This window comes from Erithacus rubecula, assembly GCF_903797595.1.
Source record: "Erithacus rubecula genome assembly, chromosome: 4".
In the NCBI taxonomy this organism is placed as follows: Eukaryota; Metazoa; Chordata; class Aves; order Passeriformes; family Muscicapidae; genus Erithacus; species Erithacus rubecula.
In genome coordinates this window covers 8,768,812-8,787,431 of record NC_136686.1, presented here as the reverse complement: position 1 = coordinate 8,787,431, position 18,620 = coordinate 8,768,812, and the positions used below count along the sequence as shown (strand labels likewise).

General features: G+C 43.1%; 1 protein-coding gene across 3 annotated transcripts in view; it reads left to right on the top strand.

The window, feature by feature from the left end:
* The first annotated feature begins 5,082 nt into the window (after positions 1-5,082).
* Positions 5,083-18,620, top strand: part of FAR2 (fatty acyl-CoA reductase 2) — a 120,124-nt gene continuing 106,586 nt past the window's right edge. Inside the window, exons 1-2 of one of the 3 annotated variants that reach the window (XM_079303790.1) lie at positions 5,083-5,267; positions 5,762-5,834. The gene's annotated coding sequence lies outside the window, so the exon portion shown is untranslated. Of the gene's footprint in view, positions 5,268-5,426; positions 5,670-5,761; positions 5,835-18,620 lie in introns of those variants that run through there. The other 2 variants (XM_079303789.1, XM_079303791.1) reach the window with 2 other exon arrangements.

The window sequence follows — 18,620 nt, the reverse complement described above, 5'->3', positions numbered from 1 at the left end:
TCTTCCTGCAGTGAAAACAGTGCATGAAGAAAGCTCATCAGGGTAATTTAGGCTGCCTGAAATTTTGATTTCTTTGGTCCAGTAATTTGCTTTTAAGGGGTTCTATTTTGTTAAACTCTCCACACAGCCTGAGGATGTTGGGAAGTGCAGCTTTCATAAAATACACACATATTTTCACTCACCTTGATTACTTTTTAACAAAAGGATGATGATTTGCTCAAACATGTTCCTGTCTTTCTTCTTCCTGACAAATCAGATTGGGCAAATGCTGGGAACAGAGATCTTGAGAGGCAAAGGAATCCTATAAATCTTGAGAAGACTACCCCACAGGTCCTGCCTTTCCTACCACCCCCATGCACACAGATGTTGGGCGTACTGGCTGAGCAGCTGGCAATCCACTGGGAAACTATTGGCCTCTGCTATTTAAACAGGATCATCATCCTAATTCTTGCTGTGTTGACTTCTGACTTTACAATATTATAGCTTGAGGTCATTTTCCATGTTGCTCTTTTTTCTCTTGATTCTCTTTTACTCTAGTTGCTGTCTCAATTTCACTTCAGTCTTTTTTACATTGCATGAGATGTAAAAAAATTCAGCAAACAAAAAAAAATCTTCTTTCAAAGCTTGCTGTGCTTCTAGAAGTAGTCAGAAATAGGTGAATTCCTGTACAGTAGATCATGGCACAGATATTTGTTCTGGAACTTATTAAAGTGTTTTGGAGCCCAAAATCTCATAATTAATTAATGATATTTACCATTGTATCAGGAAGAAATGTCAGTAAGGAACTGAAAAGATCTGAAGGAAGAGCCTTTGCTGTCCAAATGCAAAAAGACAAAACATTTGCACTTGTAAAAAATTAACACTACCAAATGAGATGTAGAAGTAACAAGCTGTATATTGTAGCTTATTATTATGATGATACAATATTCTGTGGTAATTTTATGAATAAACTGGGTTTGTGCTTTCTTTAGAGGGGCTGCCAAGGTGTCTGCACTTTCTCTAGTATTCTCAAGGAATATCTGGAATATCATAGGCCAGACATCAATGGGGAATAATGGATAGCATGATCTCATATATATTAAAAAATCAAGTGCCTTCAGAAAACGTAGTGTACATTTCTGACTTTCTGCAAAATACTACTAGGCATTCTCTCATGGTAATATTTCTCTAATTGTACTCTGGGATGGGCAAAACCAATAAAATGAAAGTCTTGTAAATGCATACCCCAGGACTGGGTTTTGCTTGACTTCTGTAAGGTTTTCATTTCTGAAATATAGGAAATATGGGATGCTCTCAGCTCACATTTCTGCCCTCATTTCCAGATCAAACTGTTTTGGATACAGATTTAAAAAAATGAAAAAAAATTGCCATAGCAGAAAACTGCTCACAGGTGTAGATTTACAGGTTTAGAGATCAGCCAATCAGGAAATAACCAATCTACCTTTGGATTCCCATTAAAAAGTTGAAAGATTACAGCACAAACGTTGTAAGGTCTATGGTTAAAAAAGCAAGATTAAAACTTGTGACAAGGAGCCTATTTGTGTCTGGCATCAGTCACTTAATGCAAAGTTGCTTGGCATTTTGTGAAGTGAGGCACTTCAGACACACACAGACTGTTATTTGTTTAGGCATAATTTGACCTGAAAACATGAGATATTTAACTAATTATTTGCAGCACTATGACATTTCACTGCTGGTTACTCAGCACTCAGTGCTGCTGGTGAAATTGGTGAAAAGCAGCAAGGAATTCCAAAGCACAGAATTATGGAATGGTTTTGGTTGGAAAGGACCTATAAAGATCATCAACCTTTAAAGACCATTAACCCAGCACTGCCAAGACCACCACTAACCCACATCCTCAAGTGCCACATCTACATGTTTTTTAAGACTTCTAGGGATAGTGACTCCACCACAGCCCTGGGTAGCCTGTGCCAATGTTTGATAACCATTTCAGTGAGGAAATTTTCCCTGCTATCCCATCTAAACCTCCCCTGGTGCAACTTGAGGCTGTTTCCTCTTGCCTGTCCCTTATTCCCTGGGAGCAGAGCCCTCTGTGCACCACAGTACTTGCACTAGTAGGATCCTTTTATAAAAAAATCAACATTTGTATTTTTTAATTTTTTTTAATTTGCATTCAACAACTTGCCACATTCTCTTTCACCTCAGATATTATGTCCACATGAGGAAGCTGTAAGTCAGTTAAATTACTGTTATTTAAGAAATCAACCTGTCCAAAGTCTCTCTGGCAGATTTCCATGCATAGCTATGATCTTCCTTCATCACAAACATCAGGTTTGATACAACTTGATCGGGCTGACAGATGACAAGATCTATTAATAACATCTTCTTACTTTTAAATATTAATTGCATTAATTGTAGGCTTTCTTTTTAAATTTTCTTCTAGGAGTCCCTAATCTTCACCTGTACCTTGGCTGAAAACTAACACATCATTGGAAAAAAAAGTGGAACTGTGAAATGTGAATTCCTTGTATTAAGAAAATAAAAGCAACATTACTTAATTAATTCCCTCCCTCTCACAAGGAAAAAGAAATAAATATTTATCAGTAGCAAAACGATTTTTTAAAACATGTTTGCAATATGTGTCAATTAATATTCTGTTTGGAGTTTGACTCCTTTATAACTCTTCAATATATTGCACTCCATTAATCATAATTTTAGAATTTGTCTAATAGATGATTCAAAAACCATCAACATCTTCCTTTATACTTCAGTTTGCTTCACTTGGTCTGTATGAGAGAATCATGGAATCATTTAGTCTGGGGCATCTAAAAACTGCAGAAGATATACCCTTTCCAAATCCAGAGGAACAACCCAATTGGAGAAAAGTTTAGAGGGCAAGTTGACTTGCTAAATCAGAAATACAGGAAATGTATTGGAAGCCATAGAGATAACAGTTGCCCATTTAACATTTTGTTGCTAAGTAAGCATTATGTAAAAAAGATTTCAGTTCAACCCCTCAGATTACTCAAGCTGGGCAGCCATAAGTAGGAGTAAGTGGTAGGTAAAAATCATTTTTATAGAGATATGATTTTCTGCTTAGAATAAACTAAATAGTTATTGCATTTGACTTCTTATTGTTCTTTTTTGCCATCCTTGAAGAAGACACAAATCTCATAGGTCAAGCTGCTATTTTGCAAAGCTACAGGTAGAAATTTCTGGGGGAAAAAAAATCAAGGTTAATTACTTTTGCATTTCTTTTCCCCTCTGGATGCTTAATGGAAAAATGATTGCTTTGCTCAGAGTGACTACCTCACCAAGATTGAATTGCTTGCATTGGCAAGAATTCAGAGAAAAACTGACATCTGGGAAGGAGCCAAGGAAAGCTTATCTTTTAATTAAATGAAATTTAAAAAAAAACCAACAAAAAAATAGATGCTCCAGAATGAGTTTGGAGGACCTGTAGCATATTTCTCAGTGTATCAAACTACTTGCATACTCTTTAGAGGAACCTGCAGATGTTTTGACTTCATGCTCTGTTCATGCAGCTCATCTTTGTCTGTCTCATTCCAAAAAAGCATGTAAAACTTTTGTCCCACAAACTCCTACAAGGCTTCAGGCAGATTATTATTGCTTCTCAAGCTGAAGCCTTCACATTCTCCCCAGCCCTTGACACATTTGAGAGCTTCACTGCTACCTTCATTTCCTGGGTTCAAAGGGCAGCCTCCTCAGGTTGGCACAATTCCCTGATGTTTCTTCATCTCCTTAATCAAATCATGCTCTCAGCTTTTTTTTTTTTTTCCTAGAGATTTCTGGGAAGCTGTCATGAACCGACTCTGACACATAAGCAATCTAATGTTCTAATTGGTTCTCAGTTAGGAACTGTTCTTCTAGCCTGCCTACTTGCTGGAAATTTCCCAAAGGAATTTCTCTAAGTTTGCAGATTTGTATGTCTCCAATGTCTCTTTGAAGAGTTTCTGAAGGAACTGATGCTTATCAAGCTCTTTATTTGGTGTCCTAAAAGATAACACTTGCAATAGTTCTCTCTCATTCTGGGCTTCCAAAAACCTTTCCATCTGGTTTGTTTTCAAACAGCAAGATCACGGTCTTTGAACAAAGGCACCCCTCACTGACTGTCATTTTAATTCACTTCTTTGTCTACTTGTTCCTCATTTTGGTGTCAAACAGTCACCATCAATTCAGGTATGGCCTTTTCAGTCTCAACAGAGCCTGGCCAGCCTGTCAAGGCAAATGTTTATGTTAAAGAATATGCCTGTGATGCAGGCAACCAAAACTGTTTACTCAGAACCATCTCAGCAACCATCAGTCACTTTCTGCAGACAGCTGGGGCCTCCTCCACCACATCCTGTGGTTTCTTCCCTTGTAAGTTTCCTCCTGCTACATTTCCAGTGAATGAAATCTGAAACTCCTTTGCTGGAATCACAGAGGTTGGAAAAGACCCTTAAGATCACCGAGTCCAACTATAAAAGAAGCTGTAGATTGTTTTTCCTTGTAAATGCAAAAATGAAATTGAAACAGCTTCCACTCCCCTGTTGAGTGCTCCAAACCATTGTGACAGCACCTGTGTATTGGAGAAGGAAAAGCTTTTCTTTCATCTGCCTGAATTATGAAGGCAAGGTGCTCTACATCACACCCATTTCTGTGGGGTGAATTGCCTGCAGAGATCTGTACGACCCTACTCTGACCCACAGGTGTAATTGATTAATATTCGTACATGCTGTAAGTGTAATAAGAGACTTTAAAAACGTTACATCTTGCTGATTCTGATGCTGACTTGAAAAGATCTGAAGGTGTATCTTCTATTGCCAAAGCGAGAGAATTAATATTGGTGGCAAAAGCAGTTATTCCGGGCTGAGCATGTATGCCGCGTATCTCGTTTTTTCCCTAACGCTTACAAGACAAATTGCGTAATTAACTTAATATGCCTATTTTATAACTCTCTTTCTGTGCACAACATTCTTCGTAGTCATTTTAATCGCAGCCGTAAATTCTGCAGCGAGCTGAAGAGCGTGAGGAGGTGCAATAAGTTTGGAGGACAGCCGAGGGACCCTCGCCCTGCGCGTCCAGCACAGACTGAGGAGCGTTCGGGGCTCCCCCGCCCTCCCTGCCTGCGGAGCCCGGCGCGGCCCGGCCGCGCTGCCCGCATTCCCGGCCGGCGGCTCACAGCGCAGGCGGGGCGGGGGAGGACCAGGGTGGGGAAGGGGCTCGGAGAGGCGCTGAGGAGGAGCCGCCGCCAGTCGCTCCGGCCGCAGCGAGCCCGCAGGCAGCAGAGGAGCCCCGGCAGCCCGGTAAGGAGGGGAGCTCTCCGGGAGGGAGAAGGGAAGGGAGAGCGGGAGCCTCTTCTCGTTCCTGCATTGCTGGCGCGGCGTGCCCGCAGCTCCTGCGGCACGGCCGCGGCGGGGAACGGCCGGGTCGCCCAACGCGCCTGTGCCCCTCAGCTGAGGGGCGGCCTGAGGCGGGGGCTCGCGGGCCCGAGCGCTGCCGACGCTGCCCCGCTCTGCCGGCCCGGCCGTGCCCGCGGCTCCCGCTGCAGAGCCCGCGGCGCCGAGCCGGCCGGCCCCGCTCCGCACCCGGGCGGGCGCGCATCCTCCCCCGGTCCGCGCTCCGAGCAGCGGGGCAGGCGCTGCTGTTCCCCGCCTGCCTCCTCCCCCGGCCGGATACACACTGTCACACCCGGAGCACCACCAGAGGTTTGTTCATTTTATTTGGGCTTTTTTTTTTTTTTTTTTTTTTTTTTTTTTTTTTTCCCCTCTCTCTTCCTCCTCCTCTTCTTTGCCGGTAGTTGCTTGCGTGCTGGGGAAGGTGGGGGGCAGCGCTTTGGAAACAGGAATTGGTCTGAGAAGCGGCAGTTGAAGGTAATAACCCGCTGGGGCACGGCAGAGGGGAGCAAATAAAAAAACCCGAAAGCAGCCAAGAAGGTGATGTGGGGGCGAGGGAGAGGAACAGGCGACGCTGGAGAGGGAGGATGCCCGGGAGGGCCGGGCCGGTACCGCGGGGCCGGGAGCGGCCGGTTCGGGCCCCTGGCACCGGGCCGGGCCCCGGGCTCTGCCTTGGGCGAGCTGGAGCCGCGGTGCGACCCCGTGAGCCAGGGGAGAATGTGGCGAGCGGCTCCCGCCCTGCCTTGCCGCAGGGCTGGCTCTGGCTGGGGTACATCGGCAGCGCGATGCTGTTAAAAATAAAGGGAGATATGATCTAATTTCGGGGGAGGGTTGCCTTTTATTAAATAGAAGTGTAGTATTAGACAGCAATAGAGTTTTAATCATATGAGGAAAGAGCTTTACTCAGAGCCTTGGTGCTGTTTTCTGTCTCTTGCTTGGGAAATGACTGGGAATCCTTGCTTCCCCCCACGCGCAGGGCACCACAAACGCAAATTTTGGTACAGGATCCTGTGAGGATATCCTCGGTTCTCTGGGAACCAGAGACATGTGACCTTGTCTTGTCTTATACAGTCCTTTTCAGTAATGTTACTGAGAATAATTTGTTTTTATGTGTTTGCCTTGGAGCCTTTTAAGGGCATAGCTAGGGAAACAAATAACTAATGACAGACCACTGTCTTATGGGAGAAGCAGTGAAACTGAATGGGAGTTCACCCAGAAATGTTGCACTATAAATTCACTCAAAAGGCTAATTTTGCATCTTTATTTAGACTGAGAATTTGCTATCTCTGGAGGTCATTATTAAGCTAGAAAAATGCGTTCCAGAGTCTGTATCAGCTCTAAACCTGGTTCACTTGAATTTGTATTAAAACAATTGTAGGGTTGAACTATTAGATGACCCCAGAAACATAACAAAGTGTAAGGCCTTCCAGAAACTTTCAATACCAAAGCTCACATTGTTTTGGCTTGTTAGTTTAGAGCGTAACTTTTTGTGGGTGCTGGCATTCTGGGAACCTTCATCCCCGCTTAAGAAGTTGGTGGCACAGAGATCTCCTGCTGGAGTTTGTTTTGATTTGCACTGCCATATCAAAAGCATCATTGTTTCCTGATTAACTATAATGTTCTTGACTAAAAAAGTGCAAGTTCTGTTCATTACTGAGTTAGGTACTTGTTTTTTCTTTGGAGGAACTACATAGTTTAAAAAGTGCACTGATACTGCTTTAGTGAAGTTATAAAATCCCTGCTGCACAGTAGTGCTTTAACCTCTAGATTTATTGTGTTATTCTGACAACTTGTTTCTGCAAAACTACAGTGCTTTAAAACATTTCCTCTGTGTTTTGGGGTGTTTAAATTAAAATCACTGTAAATTTCAGTGCATAGGTGATGAGAATTGGGGATGAGAAAATTGAGGGAGGTGGGGATGTGTTCACTCAAAGGTATCTGAATTAAACATGAAGCAATAGCAGATTTAGGCCAGCCTTCTACTATATTTAGAGCATGTTTGAGGATGCATCTGATATTGTAACAAAGCTGCAAATTCTTCAGTTCTTCCAATTTAGGATTCAAGTCTAATCCCTGACAAGGCTTGTTTAAATTAGTGGTGGGGAAATGTAGTTTTAAAACATCTTGAAGACCATGTGAGAAAAGGCTGAGTAAATAGAACCCATAGCATATCAGCTGGGAAAAAATTATCTTGAGATCAGCTGCTAGAAAAATAGTAGGAAATGGCCTCTTAACAGAGGCACAAAGTTTGTGGCTCTATAACACGGTAGACAGCTTTGACTGATAAGCTTCTTGTACCTTCCCCAAAGTCAATTCAGACAAAGCTGAGTCTTGGGGAGGTGGGTGAGTTGGGAAGGTGTGGGAGTGCTAGCAGGGACAGCATGGATGATAACAGGGCAGAAGGATTGTGACAGGAACTGTTGGCAGTAGGACCAAAGGCACAGAAACTGTCATTTGTCTGCATGGTGCACTAGAGAACACAAGTGGTCGTTGTCTTCAGAAATCTTCTGGGTACTGGTGATTTCAAGTCCAGTGGCAGAGTGCAGGTCCTTGCTCCAGAGGAGCAGCCTGCAGAATTAGACTGTCATTGGAAAAAAACACGTTTCATAGAAAGCTCCTAGTTCTGAAGAGGTTGCCAGATTTTCTCCTACTAGCAAGTTATTTTGACCTATTACAGGGACAAGTCATGTGAGCACCTCGTTGGGGTATAGAAACTGTACTGATGAGTACTTGACTCATCTGGGGACTGTTGCTTATCTTTCTGTGTTTTTTTGTTTTTGCTGTGTTTGGATGAAAATCTTGGCAATAACAGCTGCAGGGGATAATGTTAGCATTGTCCTATAGTTGCATTATTTTGCATTATCACTATGAAAAATTAAAGCATTCTGTTTCCCTAAGGGTCTGGAGTCCACAAAGGAGGCTTTAAGAAATGGAAGTTTGAGTGTTGTCCAGTGAGATTAAGCGTATCTAAATTACTTGGAGTAGGTCATGGAAAGAGTCAGGCATTACCAGATGTGTCTGGAAATAAGGGTAATCCTGAAGCACGTTCACTTCCCTGGCTCAGGCAGCTATTTCACCAAGGCAGTCATGGTTTGGGAGATCTTCACTTGTGCCCATGTGGGGCTGTGCTGGCACTCTCCAAACCTTGTTCCCTAAATGTGGGCTCCTGCCTGGCCAGGGGGTCAGGCTGCTGCACCTCTGGCTGTGCATTCCCAGGCTCTTGCTCCTGTCCAAATGCAGATCTGCTCTCACTGTTGCTCTTGGCCTGGTTTTCAGCTGGATGAGCTCCTGGGTGTGACTCAGTGCCTGACTAAAACACGGCAGGGATGGTGCTCTTGGTCTCGCCTCCTCACAGCAGCCTCAGGAGCTCGCTTGGTGCTGTGCTGGTGCTTCTGCACAGCCTCCAGATGTGATTTGGCTCCTCTGTGGCCAGTTTGGAGAGGGAGGAGATGTGTCTGCCTGTCTCCAGTCACCTGTGTAGCCCTACCCTTCAAGGGTCTGATGAACTGAGCTAAAGAGGAAACTTCATGTCCTTCAAGACAGAGCTACAGCAGATGCTTTTGCTTTTATTGCAGTCCTTTTCCATTCAGTTTTTGAATGGTAAACCTGTTTTTCCCATTTTTAAATGCCATCTGAGGCAGACATTTTGTCTGTGGCGTTTTTGGTATTTTTAAAAATTCTTATTTTCATAGTGTTTTAAGGCTTTCTTTGGAAAATGGAGCTGTCTTTGAGTGACATGCAGCATTAAAATTACAGTCAACTAGGTCTTTACATAGTGAAATAATAAAAGTAGGCATGTAATTAATGTTGTGTTGATAATTACTGAATAATTACCCTTTCTCCCTCAAATCTGTGGCTACATTTGTTTTTAAAGCATGAGGCATATTGAAGGTTTGCCAGAAATACCTGTAATTCAGTTATAATTGTGTTCTGTTCTAAGCCTGTATTAGCTGTGTTTTGCAAGAGTTGCTTGAATGTGTTTCTCTTTGTGTTTACCTCTGCATAGGCAGTTTCAAGTGGCTGGAAATTGCATGGGGCTCTGTTCTTCCACCCATGCTCACAGAAGAAAGTATCTTGTGCCTCAAAACTATGCTGCCGTGTTTGACTCCAAAGTTTTCTCCTTCCCAATTAATTTTTCTCTTTCCACAATGTAATTGTGTTGCAGCCGTGCCCATAAAATGTGGTTATAATAGGTTTTTCCTCATACTTCAATTAATTTTTAACCTTCTATACCAGGATCCATCTTCCATATCTGCTTTGAGTAGCAGGTGGTTGTCTTGTGGGGTTGACAGAAAAAAATATGAAACTTTGTGGCTGATTAATGCATTCAAGAATGGCAGGACTGGTCTCAAGCCTGGATGCTTACAGTGTAATTTCCAAACCCATCTTTTGGCCTTGCCTTTGTCCAAGCCCAGATCTGTGTTTTATTGTGTCCAAAGGTAAGAGGCAATTTTACCATGGGGTGTTACGGGGAACAAATACAAGGTTTTGATTCCAGTTTTGAATGGCTTGTGTTTGCCTTTGTAGCAGACTCAGTTTTCAGTGATGTTTCTGCAGTGCTGTATGAAATTTGGACTGGCTGGACTGACAACTCCTTTTTTGTTTGTTTGTTTTCTGTTTTACCTTCCTAAAAGAAGCCATAAACCTATTTGTTTGAAGGAAAGAAAGGTTCCCTGATTTAATGTAAAGAAGGGGGGTTTATTTTGCTGTAGATGATTCAAAAAGGCCTTTTCTTATTTGGGAGCTGCTGAGTATAATTGCACTGTAGTGTTAAAATTCTCTCTAGAATATTCCTTCAGAAACTACTTTGATACTGTGGTGAATTATGAAAACTATGAAAATTAGTTGACTACAATTTTGTAAACAGTGCAATAGATAAACAAGAAAAAGGTTCTTATAAAGCTATGAAGTTGTATTGTTTGAAGAAATGTAAAGCAAGTATAAGTGTTAATGTTGATTTTGAGCCAATCACTCCCGCTTCTGAGGAAAAATGGAGATGGTGTGTAGGAAAAGTACCAGGCCTTTTCAGGAGTGTAGTTCCTACCCTGCACTTCAGTAAATGGTGAAAGAGAGATTCCTGATTTACTCAAAAAATGTGTGGGTATTAGCAGAGCAGTGTTCTGAAAGGCTCTTTGGAATGAGTGTACTGTGGAGTTAATGGCTGAGATGGTTACAGGTGGCTCTGACAGTAGCCAGAGGTGGCACCATGTAGTGATTCACTGGCAGAATAAGAAATTGTCTGAGTCATCTTTTTAGGTGTGCAGTGACAGCTCAGAGGACAGTTCCAGCTGCCTGGAGCTGGTGCTGTGCCCCTGCTGAGGCAGCGTGCCCAAAACACCGGCGTGATGCTCGCGCTGTCTCTTCGTCACTGCTGGGTCCTTGTTCCCTGGGCATAAATAGCAGTACCTTGGAGAAGGTCCTGTCTGTAGCAATCAACATAGGCTTGGACGAACACACAGTACTCATTGGAAATACATTTTTCTGTCACTGCTGTTTTTTACACATGAAGTAATGGGGTTTTGAGATGTAATGTGAATGGCTGTGCTCCCATTGCAATGTTGCTCTATGATTAATTGACATGAAGTTATTCACTGTCAAAGTTTGGCTGTGCAGGGTTGCAGCGTCTGAGGTGTCTCCTTCACCACTAGGGCCTTCAGAAAGAGGTGCTGGTGCTTTGAGCAGAGCCCTGATCTGGGCAGGTGTGTGTGCCAGAGTTCAGCACTGGAGTGTTCCATGATGTTCTCTCTTAGGTACCATCCTCTGCTGTGGTCAGAAGGAAAGTGGTCGTGGTCTGTGGTGAGTGACTGTCAAACCCCAGAGTTCTGCCCACTTTGGTCCTGGCTGGGGCCAGCAAACACGAGGGTGAGTTTGTGTCTCATGTCAGGTTAGTGTCCAGCTGCTCAGCCTAGGGTGACAAGCCTAGACTTGTGTTCAGCTGGGCTTCTACAGAGAGGTAAAAGCAGTTTGGAGTTGGGATGAAGAACACGAGAGAGTTTTGCCTGTCCTTTCCTGCCTTTATGGCAACTAGAGATCAGCTGCTGAGTAAGGAAAGAAAAGGAAAGAAACCACTTCTGCCAGTACCCTGTGGAGCTTCTAGGATGGTGCAGCCAGGGACTGCCACAAATCTTTTCTAAACCATCTGCTTTTCCACCTGTCACTGCTTATTCACGAACACGTGGTCTTGTTGGACGTTAGTATTAAAAATCTTCCTTTGTAAAAATTGTAAAAATTAATAGGCTTCTTCTGCAGTCCCATACTTGAGCTGTGGGTATACAGTGGAGGAGTTTCAGAAGTGCTCTGTTGTGAGGGTGAGTGGGGGGAGAGAGAGATAAAAGGACTTGCCTCCCTGACATAAAGCACTTTCTGATGTAGTACATGCTCACAGAGCTCTTTTATTTTTGTTATCTGTTGGTCTGAAATGCATGGCATGATTCTGTTTAAACTTAATTTTAAGGACAATTTTGAGAGTGAAATGTTGTTACAGAAGGAGCCCTTAGCAAAACTATTGCATATACTGACATCAGCTTATTCATTGCTTCTAGCTTTAAGTCAAGGGGAACGTCACAGTCCAGGACTGCTTCTAGATTTCCTTTGGCTAGTGAATTAAATGTCATTGCTGTAAAGGACTCAACTGTTTGTTGGACAAAAAATTGTTGAAGAGGCTGAGTCTATTGGTCCTCAGGCCATTAATAAGACACCCAAACTCATGTGAAATGTATTCACATTCCTAAATTGAATGTGAAAGACAGAATTACATCCTTAGTTAACCCTCAGCTCATATAACTGCATCCTTGCTGCTCTACTTATGATCCTGCAGTTTGAAAAGAAACAAGCTGCTTGCTTGTGTGATAAAAGATCTGTTTATGCAGCCTCAGAGCTCTGATAGCCATGCAGCGTGTGCAGTAGATTCTTCTTTATTCCTGTGACTGCAGCTGGAACTTCTCAGCCTAGCTCTTTACATGCCCTGTGATGCTTTCTCCAGTAATGTACGTAATTGCTGTGATGTCATCCTGCTTCTACTTCCCTGTGGAGCCCTCCTGCAGGAAAAAGTGAAATCCCAGGTCAAGAGGTTAGAGATGTTGAATGACACTGGTTTCTACCTATGACCTTTGCGTCCTCATTGCTGCTATCTTTATTAGATATTCCAGAGCAATGCGTTCCTATTACAGAGCAAAATGTCAGTGGTCCCCTCTGCACTTCTTTGAGCCTTTCTTTGCATCTGAATACAGTTGATGACACTTGCACAGAGGAGAGGGTGAGGAGCCCAGGGGTTACCAGGGTGTCTATGCCATGCTCTTCTGTGTGTAGTAAAGTAACCATCAAATCTTGCATCCAGATGCAGTACTCAAACCTGCCAGCTCAGTGGAAAACCTTTGTGGTTCTGCAGATAACCAATAACATTTGCCATTACACTGTCTCACTATGGTTTTAATTTTTCTTTATTCTTACATTTATGTTCAGTGACTACTGCCTTGTCCTGTGCATCCTCAAAGCAGCCAGTGGGTTTCTACTGTAGTTGAATTTAAGGTTTTTAGGTACTCTAGACAACATAATGTTTGATAGGAAGTCCTGGATCCTTGATTTGTTTCTCAGTTATATTTTCTCAGTTCCCCTATTTCCCAGGCATTTGGGTTTGTTCTTTTGCCTGGTTCTGCTGTCCATTCTCTAAGCTGGGAGAGCTCAGGCTGTGTCCACAATGACTCATTTCCTGCCAGAGGTGTATCACTTCACCTTTGGTTTAGCCTGTTCCTGCCCCCTCATTCCTCTGCAGTGTCAGGCAGACTGCTGACTGTATTAATCTCTTTGGCTCAGAGTAGAATTGAACCCATGTTCAGCATGTTCTAAAGCTGTCTGTATTTACACTAAAATCAGTGCTTTTACAGGCACCTGTCTCAAATCTGGCATTCTGCTGCTTGCTACAGGGTCCAAATTAGCTGATCCTGTGGAGAAGTATCAGTACCTGGTACTGGAATGCTCCATGCATGGGGCCTCAGGTGTTTTGGCCCAGCATTTTTTTTCTGCTGGATGTTTGTATTGGCCCATATACAGCTGAGATTGTTTTCCTGCCATTGGGAGTGCTCAGTTTTTCACCGAGGGGAAGGCCTATTGCTTTGGCTGCCTCAGGGACTGATAAGGCATTGCTTACAGCTGATAAACTTCTCCACAAAGAGTTCGCAGCAAGCAGATCAAGGAGAAGGTGGAACTGTGTGCTTTCCAGATGATGACAACCCACCCATATTTTAAAGATGAGATCTCTGGACTCTGCCAACAGAGTAATGCTGTTGAAACAACCACATATGCAAAACTAAACTGTGATCTGACAGCAAGTCAGTCACAGCCTACAGATGCATTAGCTGCTCATACTATTTTACTTGGACGGGAGGGATGTGTCTTAATTCTCAGGTTCCTCTTGGAAATTTTTGCCTGTCAATGCTACATTTACTGCAGCATTTGTTTTCAAGTAATGAATATTTGTGTTTCAATAGTCATCCCTCAGCTGGTGAATGATCAACAGGCTGAAGTTGCATTAATACTAAACATATTTGTCACCTTTTCTGGAAGGCCAGAATTCCCCCAGCCCAGGATGCTGATACGACACAGGAGGACAGGTTACTTTGCTCTTGACATTCAATATGATTTCAAACTTCCAGTCTTAAAGGTTGTAGGTTGGCACATCTAGCTGTTGGTATTTAACCTTAAAAATTTGATAAGCATGTTGAAAAAAATAAAAATAATAGTGCCAGAGATTCCATTGCTGACTGTAGATTGCATCCTTGAAGATGGGGAAGTTCTTGTCTTTTGAAGTGACATAATCTGCATTTAACAAAGCCCAACTCCTCTTTTTGTCACTAACATTTCATTTCTCTGGAAGCCTAGGTAAGTCTTGTTCTGGGAGATGAAGTAAGGTGATGTGGAGCCCTTCCCAGGAGCTTGTTTCTGATCTGAGGTTCATGTGTTCAAAATGTTAAAACAGTCACAATACTGTAAGTCTTTCATTAAATGGCAGGGTGCCTTCAAAGAGAGTAGTTCTCTTAGTTTCTACATACGCCTACACTGAGTGTGACTAATGTGATTGTGACTGTGAACCCTTAAATAAAAAGTGGAATTCTAGAAGTAGGTCTCATAGCATTCCTAGATACAGAGCAGGAAACTTGTACCTTGCCTCCTCTCAAGAAGAGTAAGCTGGATTTATTACATCTGATTTTTGGAATTACGACAGTAGGATTTGGTTTGTGAAATGCGTGCAAGTCCTCATATCAATTTATACTTTAAATGCATAATTTTCAGTGTGTTGTCTGTATTATCACTCTAGAGTAGCATTGGCAGCATTTGGTGCTTGCCTCCATGCAGATTTGTAAAAATACCACCCAGTACTGCTGATTCATTTATCAAATAAAATGGGCACTTCCTTGCACTTTTTTTTCTGTCTTTCAGACTTCAAAAATCCTACCTGCTATGTGCAACCTTATGTTCTTTCCATTCAAAGTATATTGCCCAAAATATCCTGAGATGCTTTTTATATAAAGTGCTCATAATTGCTAGCAGCAGCTCCCTTTAAATCATTTACAGGCTTTTCACTGGAGTGTCCCATAGGTAGATGGGTTTTTATTCTGTGCAGTGCTGTGCAAAAATCTTAGCAAACAAGGAAGTTCCACTTGCACTAATAGAGATGCTGCATCTATTTGATAATTGGTTTGAAAGTTCAGGAAGATTAAGAAAATAGAGTAAGGATGTGATGAAAAGGTCATACTTCATTGCCATAGCTTTTTAAAATGCCATGTGTTTCATATTTTATGGAGATTTACCATCATTCCTTTAAAAAGCAAATTCTGATCTGAGTGCACTGTTAGGGTAAAATATATAAATTTCTGTTTTCATTGTTCTCCTATTCATAAGTTGTAAGTCTATAACTGCAGAACTCTTTATTTTTCTTTGGTTTGGTTTGGTTTGGATTTGGGGTTTTTGTTTATGTTTTGAGTATTTCTTCATTAATTAAATAATTTCTTTAATATATTGCAAAGAGATGTTTTAGCATAAACATGAAAGTTTTACTAATATTTCTCCACCAGGACTGCATGCCAGAAGAACAAGATAAGCTGGGCCATAGGTGGTGTGGTCTCTGTCCTCTTGAGAATGTTTTCGGTCAGAAAATATTGATTTTAGTGGTCCTGTTAAGTCTGCACTTTGTGTTTACTTGCACGCTCATTGGAGATGTGCATTCTCTTTGTAAGAGAAAATGGCATTAGTATTGGAAAGCAAAGGGAACATAGCAAAGCACACGAGGGATAATAAGTGGTACAAAGTATTTGAAAAGTAAGTAAGCATGGTAGATTTGGAATCAGATACAAAGGTCTGCCAGTGTGACATGGGTTGAATGAAGAGGAGCAAGGCAGTGCTTTGCACTTCCACTTCACTGTTAACAAAGATCTTGAGATTAACTCTGTCCAGCCCTGGAGGCACATCTGGAGAGCTGTGTCCAGCTCTGGGATCAGCAGCACAGCAGGGACAGGGAGCTCCTGGAGCGGGGCCAGCAGAGGCTGCAGAGATGATTCAGGGCCTGGAGCATCTGTGCCAGGGAAAGGCTGAGGGAGCTGGGGCTGTCCAGGCTGGAGAGGAGCCCCAGCTGAGAGGGGCCCTGAGCTCTGGGTGTCCCTGTGTGCAGGGAGGGGCAGAGCAGGGCCAGGCTCTGCTCCAGGGCCCAGCAATGGCACCAGAGCCATGGGCAGGGACTGAGCCCAGGGGGTTCCACTAATAGGAGCCACAACTTCTTGCCTGGGCACTGAACAGAGACCAGAGAGGGTGTGGAGCCTCCTCACTGGGATATTCCAGAATTGTCTGGACACAATCCTATGCCCTGTGCTCTGGGATGGCCCTGCTGGAGCAGGGAGGTGGCACCAGTGACCCTCTGTGGTCCCTTCAGCCTGACCCATCCTGGGAACCTGTAGCACAGTGTGTGCATTGTCTAAACACATGGAGTAGAGAGCAGTGTTCAAAAAATTCATGGTTCAAGAACTGGTGGAAAGGGCTTCCTTCTTTTGTTCTGAATGCTGCGAATTGGCAACTGCACAGTGGGCTTTGTCTGAGGACCTCTGGAAATGCTGCCTTTGGACAGCACTTGGGTCCTCCAGTTTCTCAGCTCAGAAACAAGTAGTGACAAGTCTGCAGCAGATTGTAGGACCCTGGTAAAGTCAAAGGAAAGGGTAGGTAGCAGTCTTGCACTGAGCATTCAGGAAGATAGCCTGGCAGATCTGTCAAGACAGCAGTGAGATTCTTTAATGTCAGTGAAGGGGGGTCTCACTGGGTCTCTGCTGTTCCCCTGAGGGAACCACATCCTAGCAGAATCCGTGTGGAATGTAGTTATTTTAGTCCTATTAAGTAAGCTTAAGGTCATGTGTCAGAAAGGTGAGTTAGTCTTTTTCTTCATTCCTTCAGTTACTTTGGAGATACCAACTAAGGGAAGTGTTGAAAGTTTTGTTGGTTTTTTTTGTGCTGTGGGTATTTCTTAGCTCTCTGTTCTCAGTATTTTGAGGGTATTGCTCTGAATATTTGGGTTCTCCTGTTTTTAATATCACTGTCTAGTTGTGAGAAGCACTTCTTGGTAGATAGCTGCCCATGGAGCTTGAGGGTAGAGCCCTTTCCTATTTTATAAGGATGGGGTGGTGATAAATGCTATGTCCTCACAGCCCAAGCAGTTTGGGATTGAGTGCATGGGCAAGAGGTGGCCTGTCTTGCAATTTGTTCCACCAAGCAAGAGAAATGATACATTCTTGTTCCAAATACAGTTTTATGCAAAAGCAGAGATTGCCTCGGAGAACTTAAATAAGCAGTGCAGCACAGGAAACAGAATATTTTACTACTCAGAACTATTTTTAAAAGCTGGCTATGTCCAAATCCCTCACACTGGTTGGGGTTGATGGTAGGATGCTGAAAGACATAGGTGATGCAATTGCAATTCTGCAGCTTCAATTCTCTGTGAAAGTATATCTGAGAGGTTCCTGAAAACTAGGGAAAGGCTTTATTTATTACACTCATCTTTTTAAGAAGAGAAAGAAGGGTAGTTCAGGGCTAGTCAGCCTTCTGCAATTCCTAGAAATATTGTGTATAGTGTCTCCAGGGAATTTGTTTCCAAATGTGAGAACAATGAGAAGATAATCAAGAATAGTTGACCCAAATGTGCCAGAGGCACAAAGTATTTGACAAACCTGAATGCCTTTTATAAGTAAATGACCAAATATGTAGATGTGGGCATATTGGTGGATAAATTCTTTGCTGTGAGGGTGGTGAGGCATGGGCATAGGTTGCCCAGAGAAGTTGTGAATGCACTAGCCCAGGAGTTCAGAGTGTAGTCTTGCATGGCTCGGTGTCTCAGTGAAGACAAATAAGAAGTGGCATGTGAGGATTGGGCCAGTGATGTCACCTCTCTATTAATTACTTAGATGGTGAGATGGAATGCAGCTGGAGCAAAGTTACAGATCACATTATATTGGCACCAGAGAGAGTTCAGTGCATTAAGTGAGAAAATTCAATTCAGCTGGGTCTTGGAAAGCCTGAGATTTGTCTAACAGAAAGCTCATGAAGTTCATTGAGAGTAAACATTAAGTTCTGTGCCCATGCAGATCAGCTCCTTGCAGCAGTGTAGTCTGGGAAGCAGCTGGCTGAACAGAACATTTATGGGGAAGCCATGGGATAGGATGATTGCTGCCAAATGCCAAATTTGGAAATGAGTTATGATGCATTTTCATTGCAAATAAGGCAAACAGCATAGTGGCCTCTATGGCCAGCAGATCAGAGGGAGTAATTGTTCTTCTCAGCATTGCTGAGCACTCTGGTTCTTCAGTCAGTCCCAAGGTTCCTCAGATGAAAAGCACAGTGTCTAGAAAATGAAGAGGGGACTGCCAAGGTGATTCTGAACCATGGGAACCAGAAATAATGAGGAGAGATTAGGGTCCTTGGGCTGTTTTAGTCTGGCCAAAAAAAGAGGCAAAGGAGCCATCTTATAGAAGCCTATAGCTTCTTGAAACAAGTTGCAAGTTCATGGAGATGAACTTTTACTTGTGGTAGATTGTGAAAACAAGGAACAACTGTCACAAATAGCAGCTCAGACTGGCCATTAGGAAAATGTTTTTCACCTCTGGGTAGCACAAGAGTTTTAACTTGCTACCCAGAGAGGTGGTGGAATCTTTCCTTGGGTGTTTTCGAGACTCAGATAGACCAAGCTGTGGCAGACCTTGTCTAGCACTGATGAGAGTCCTTCTCCAAGCA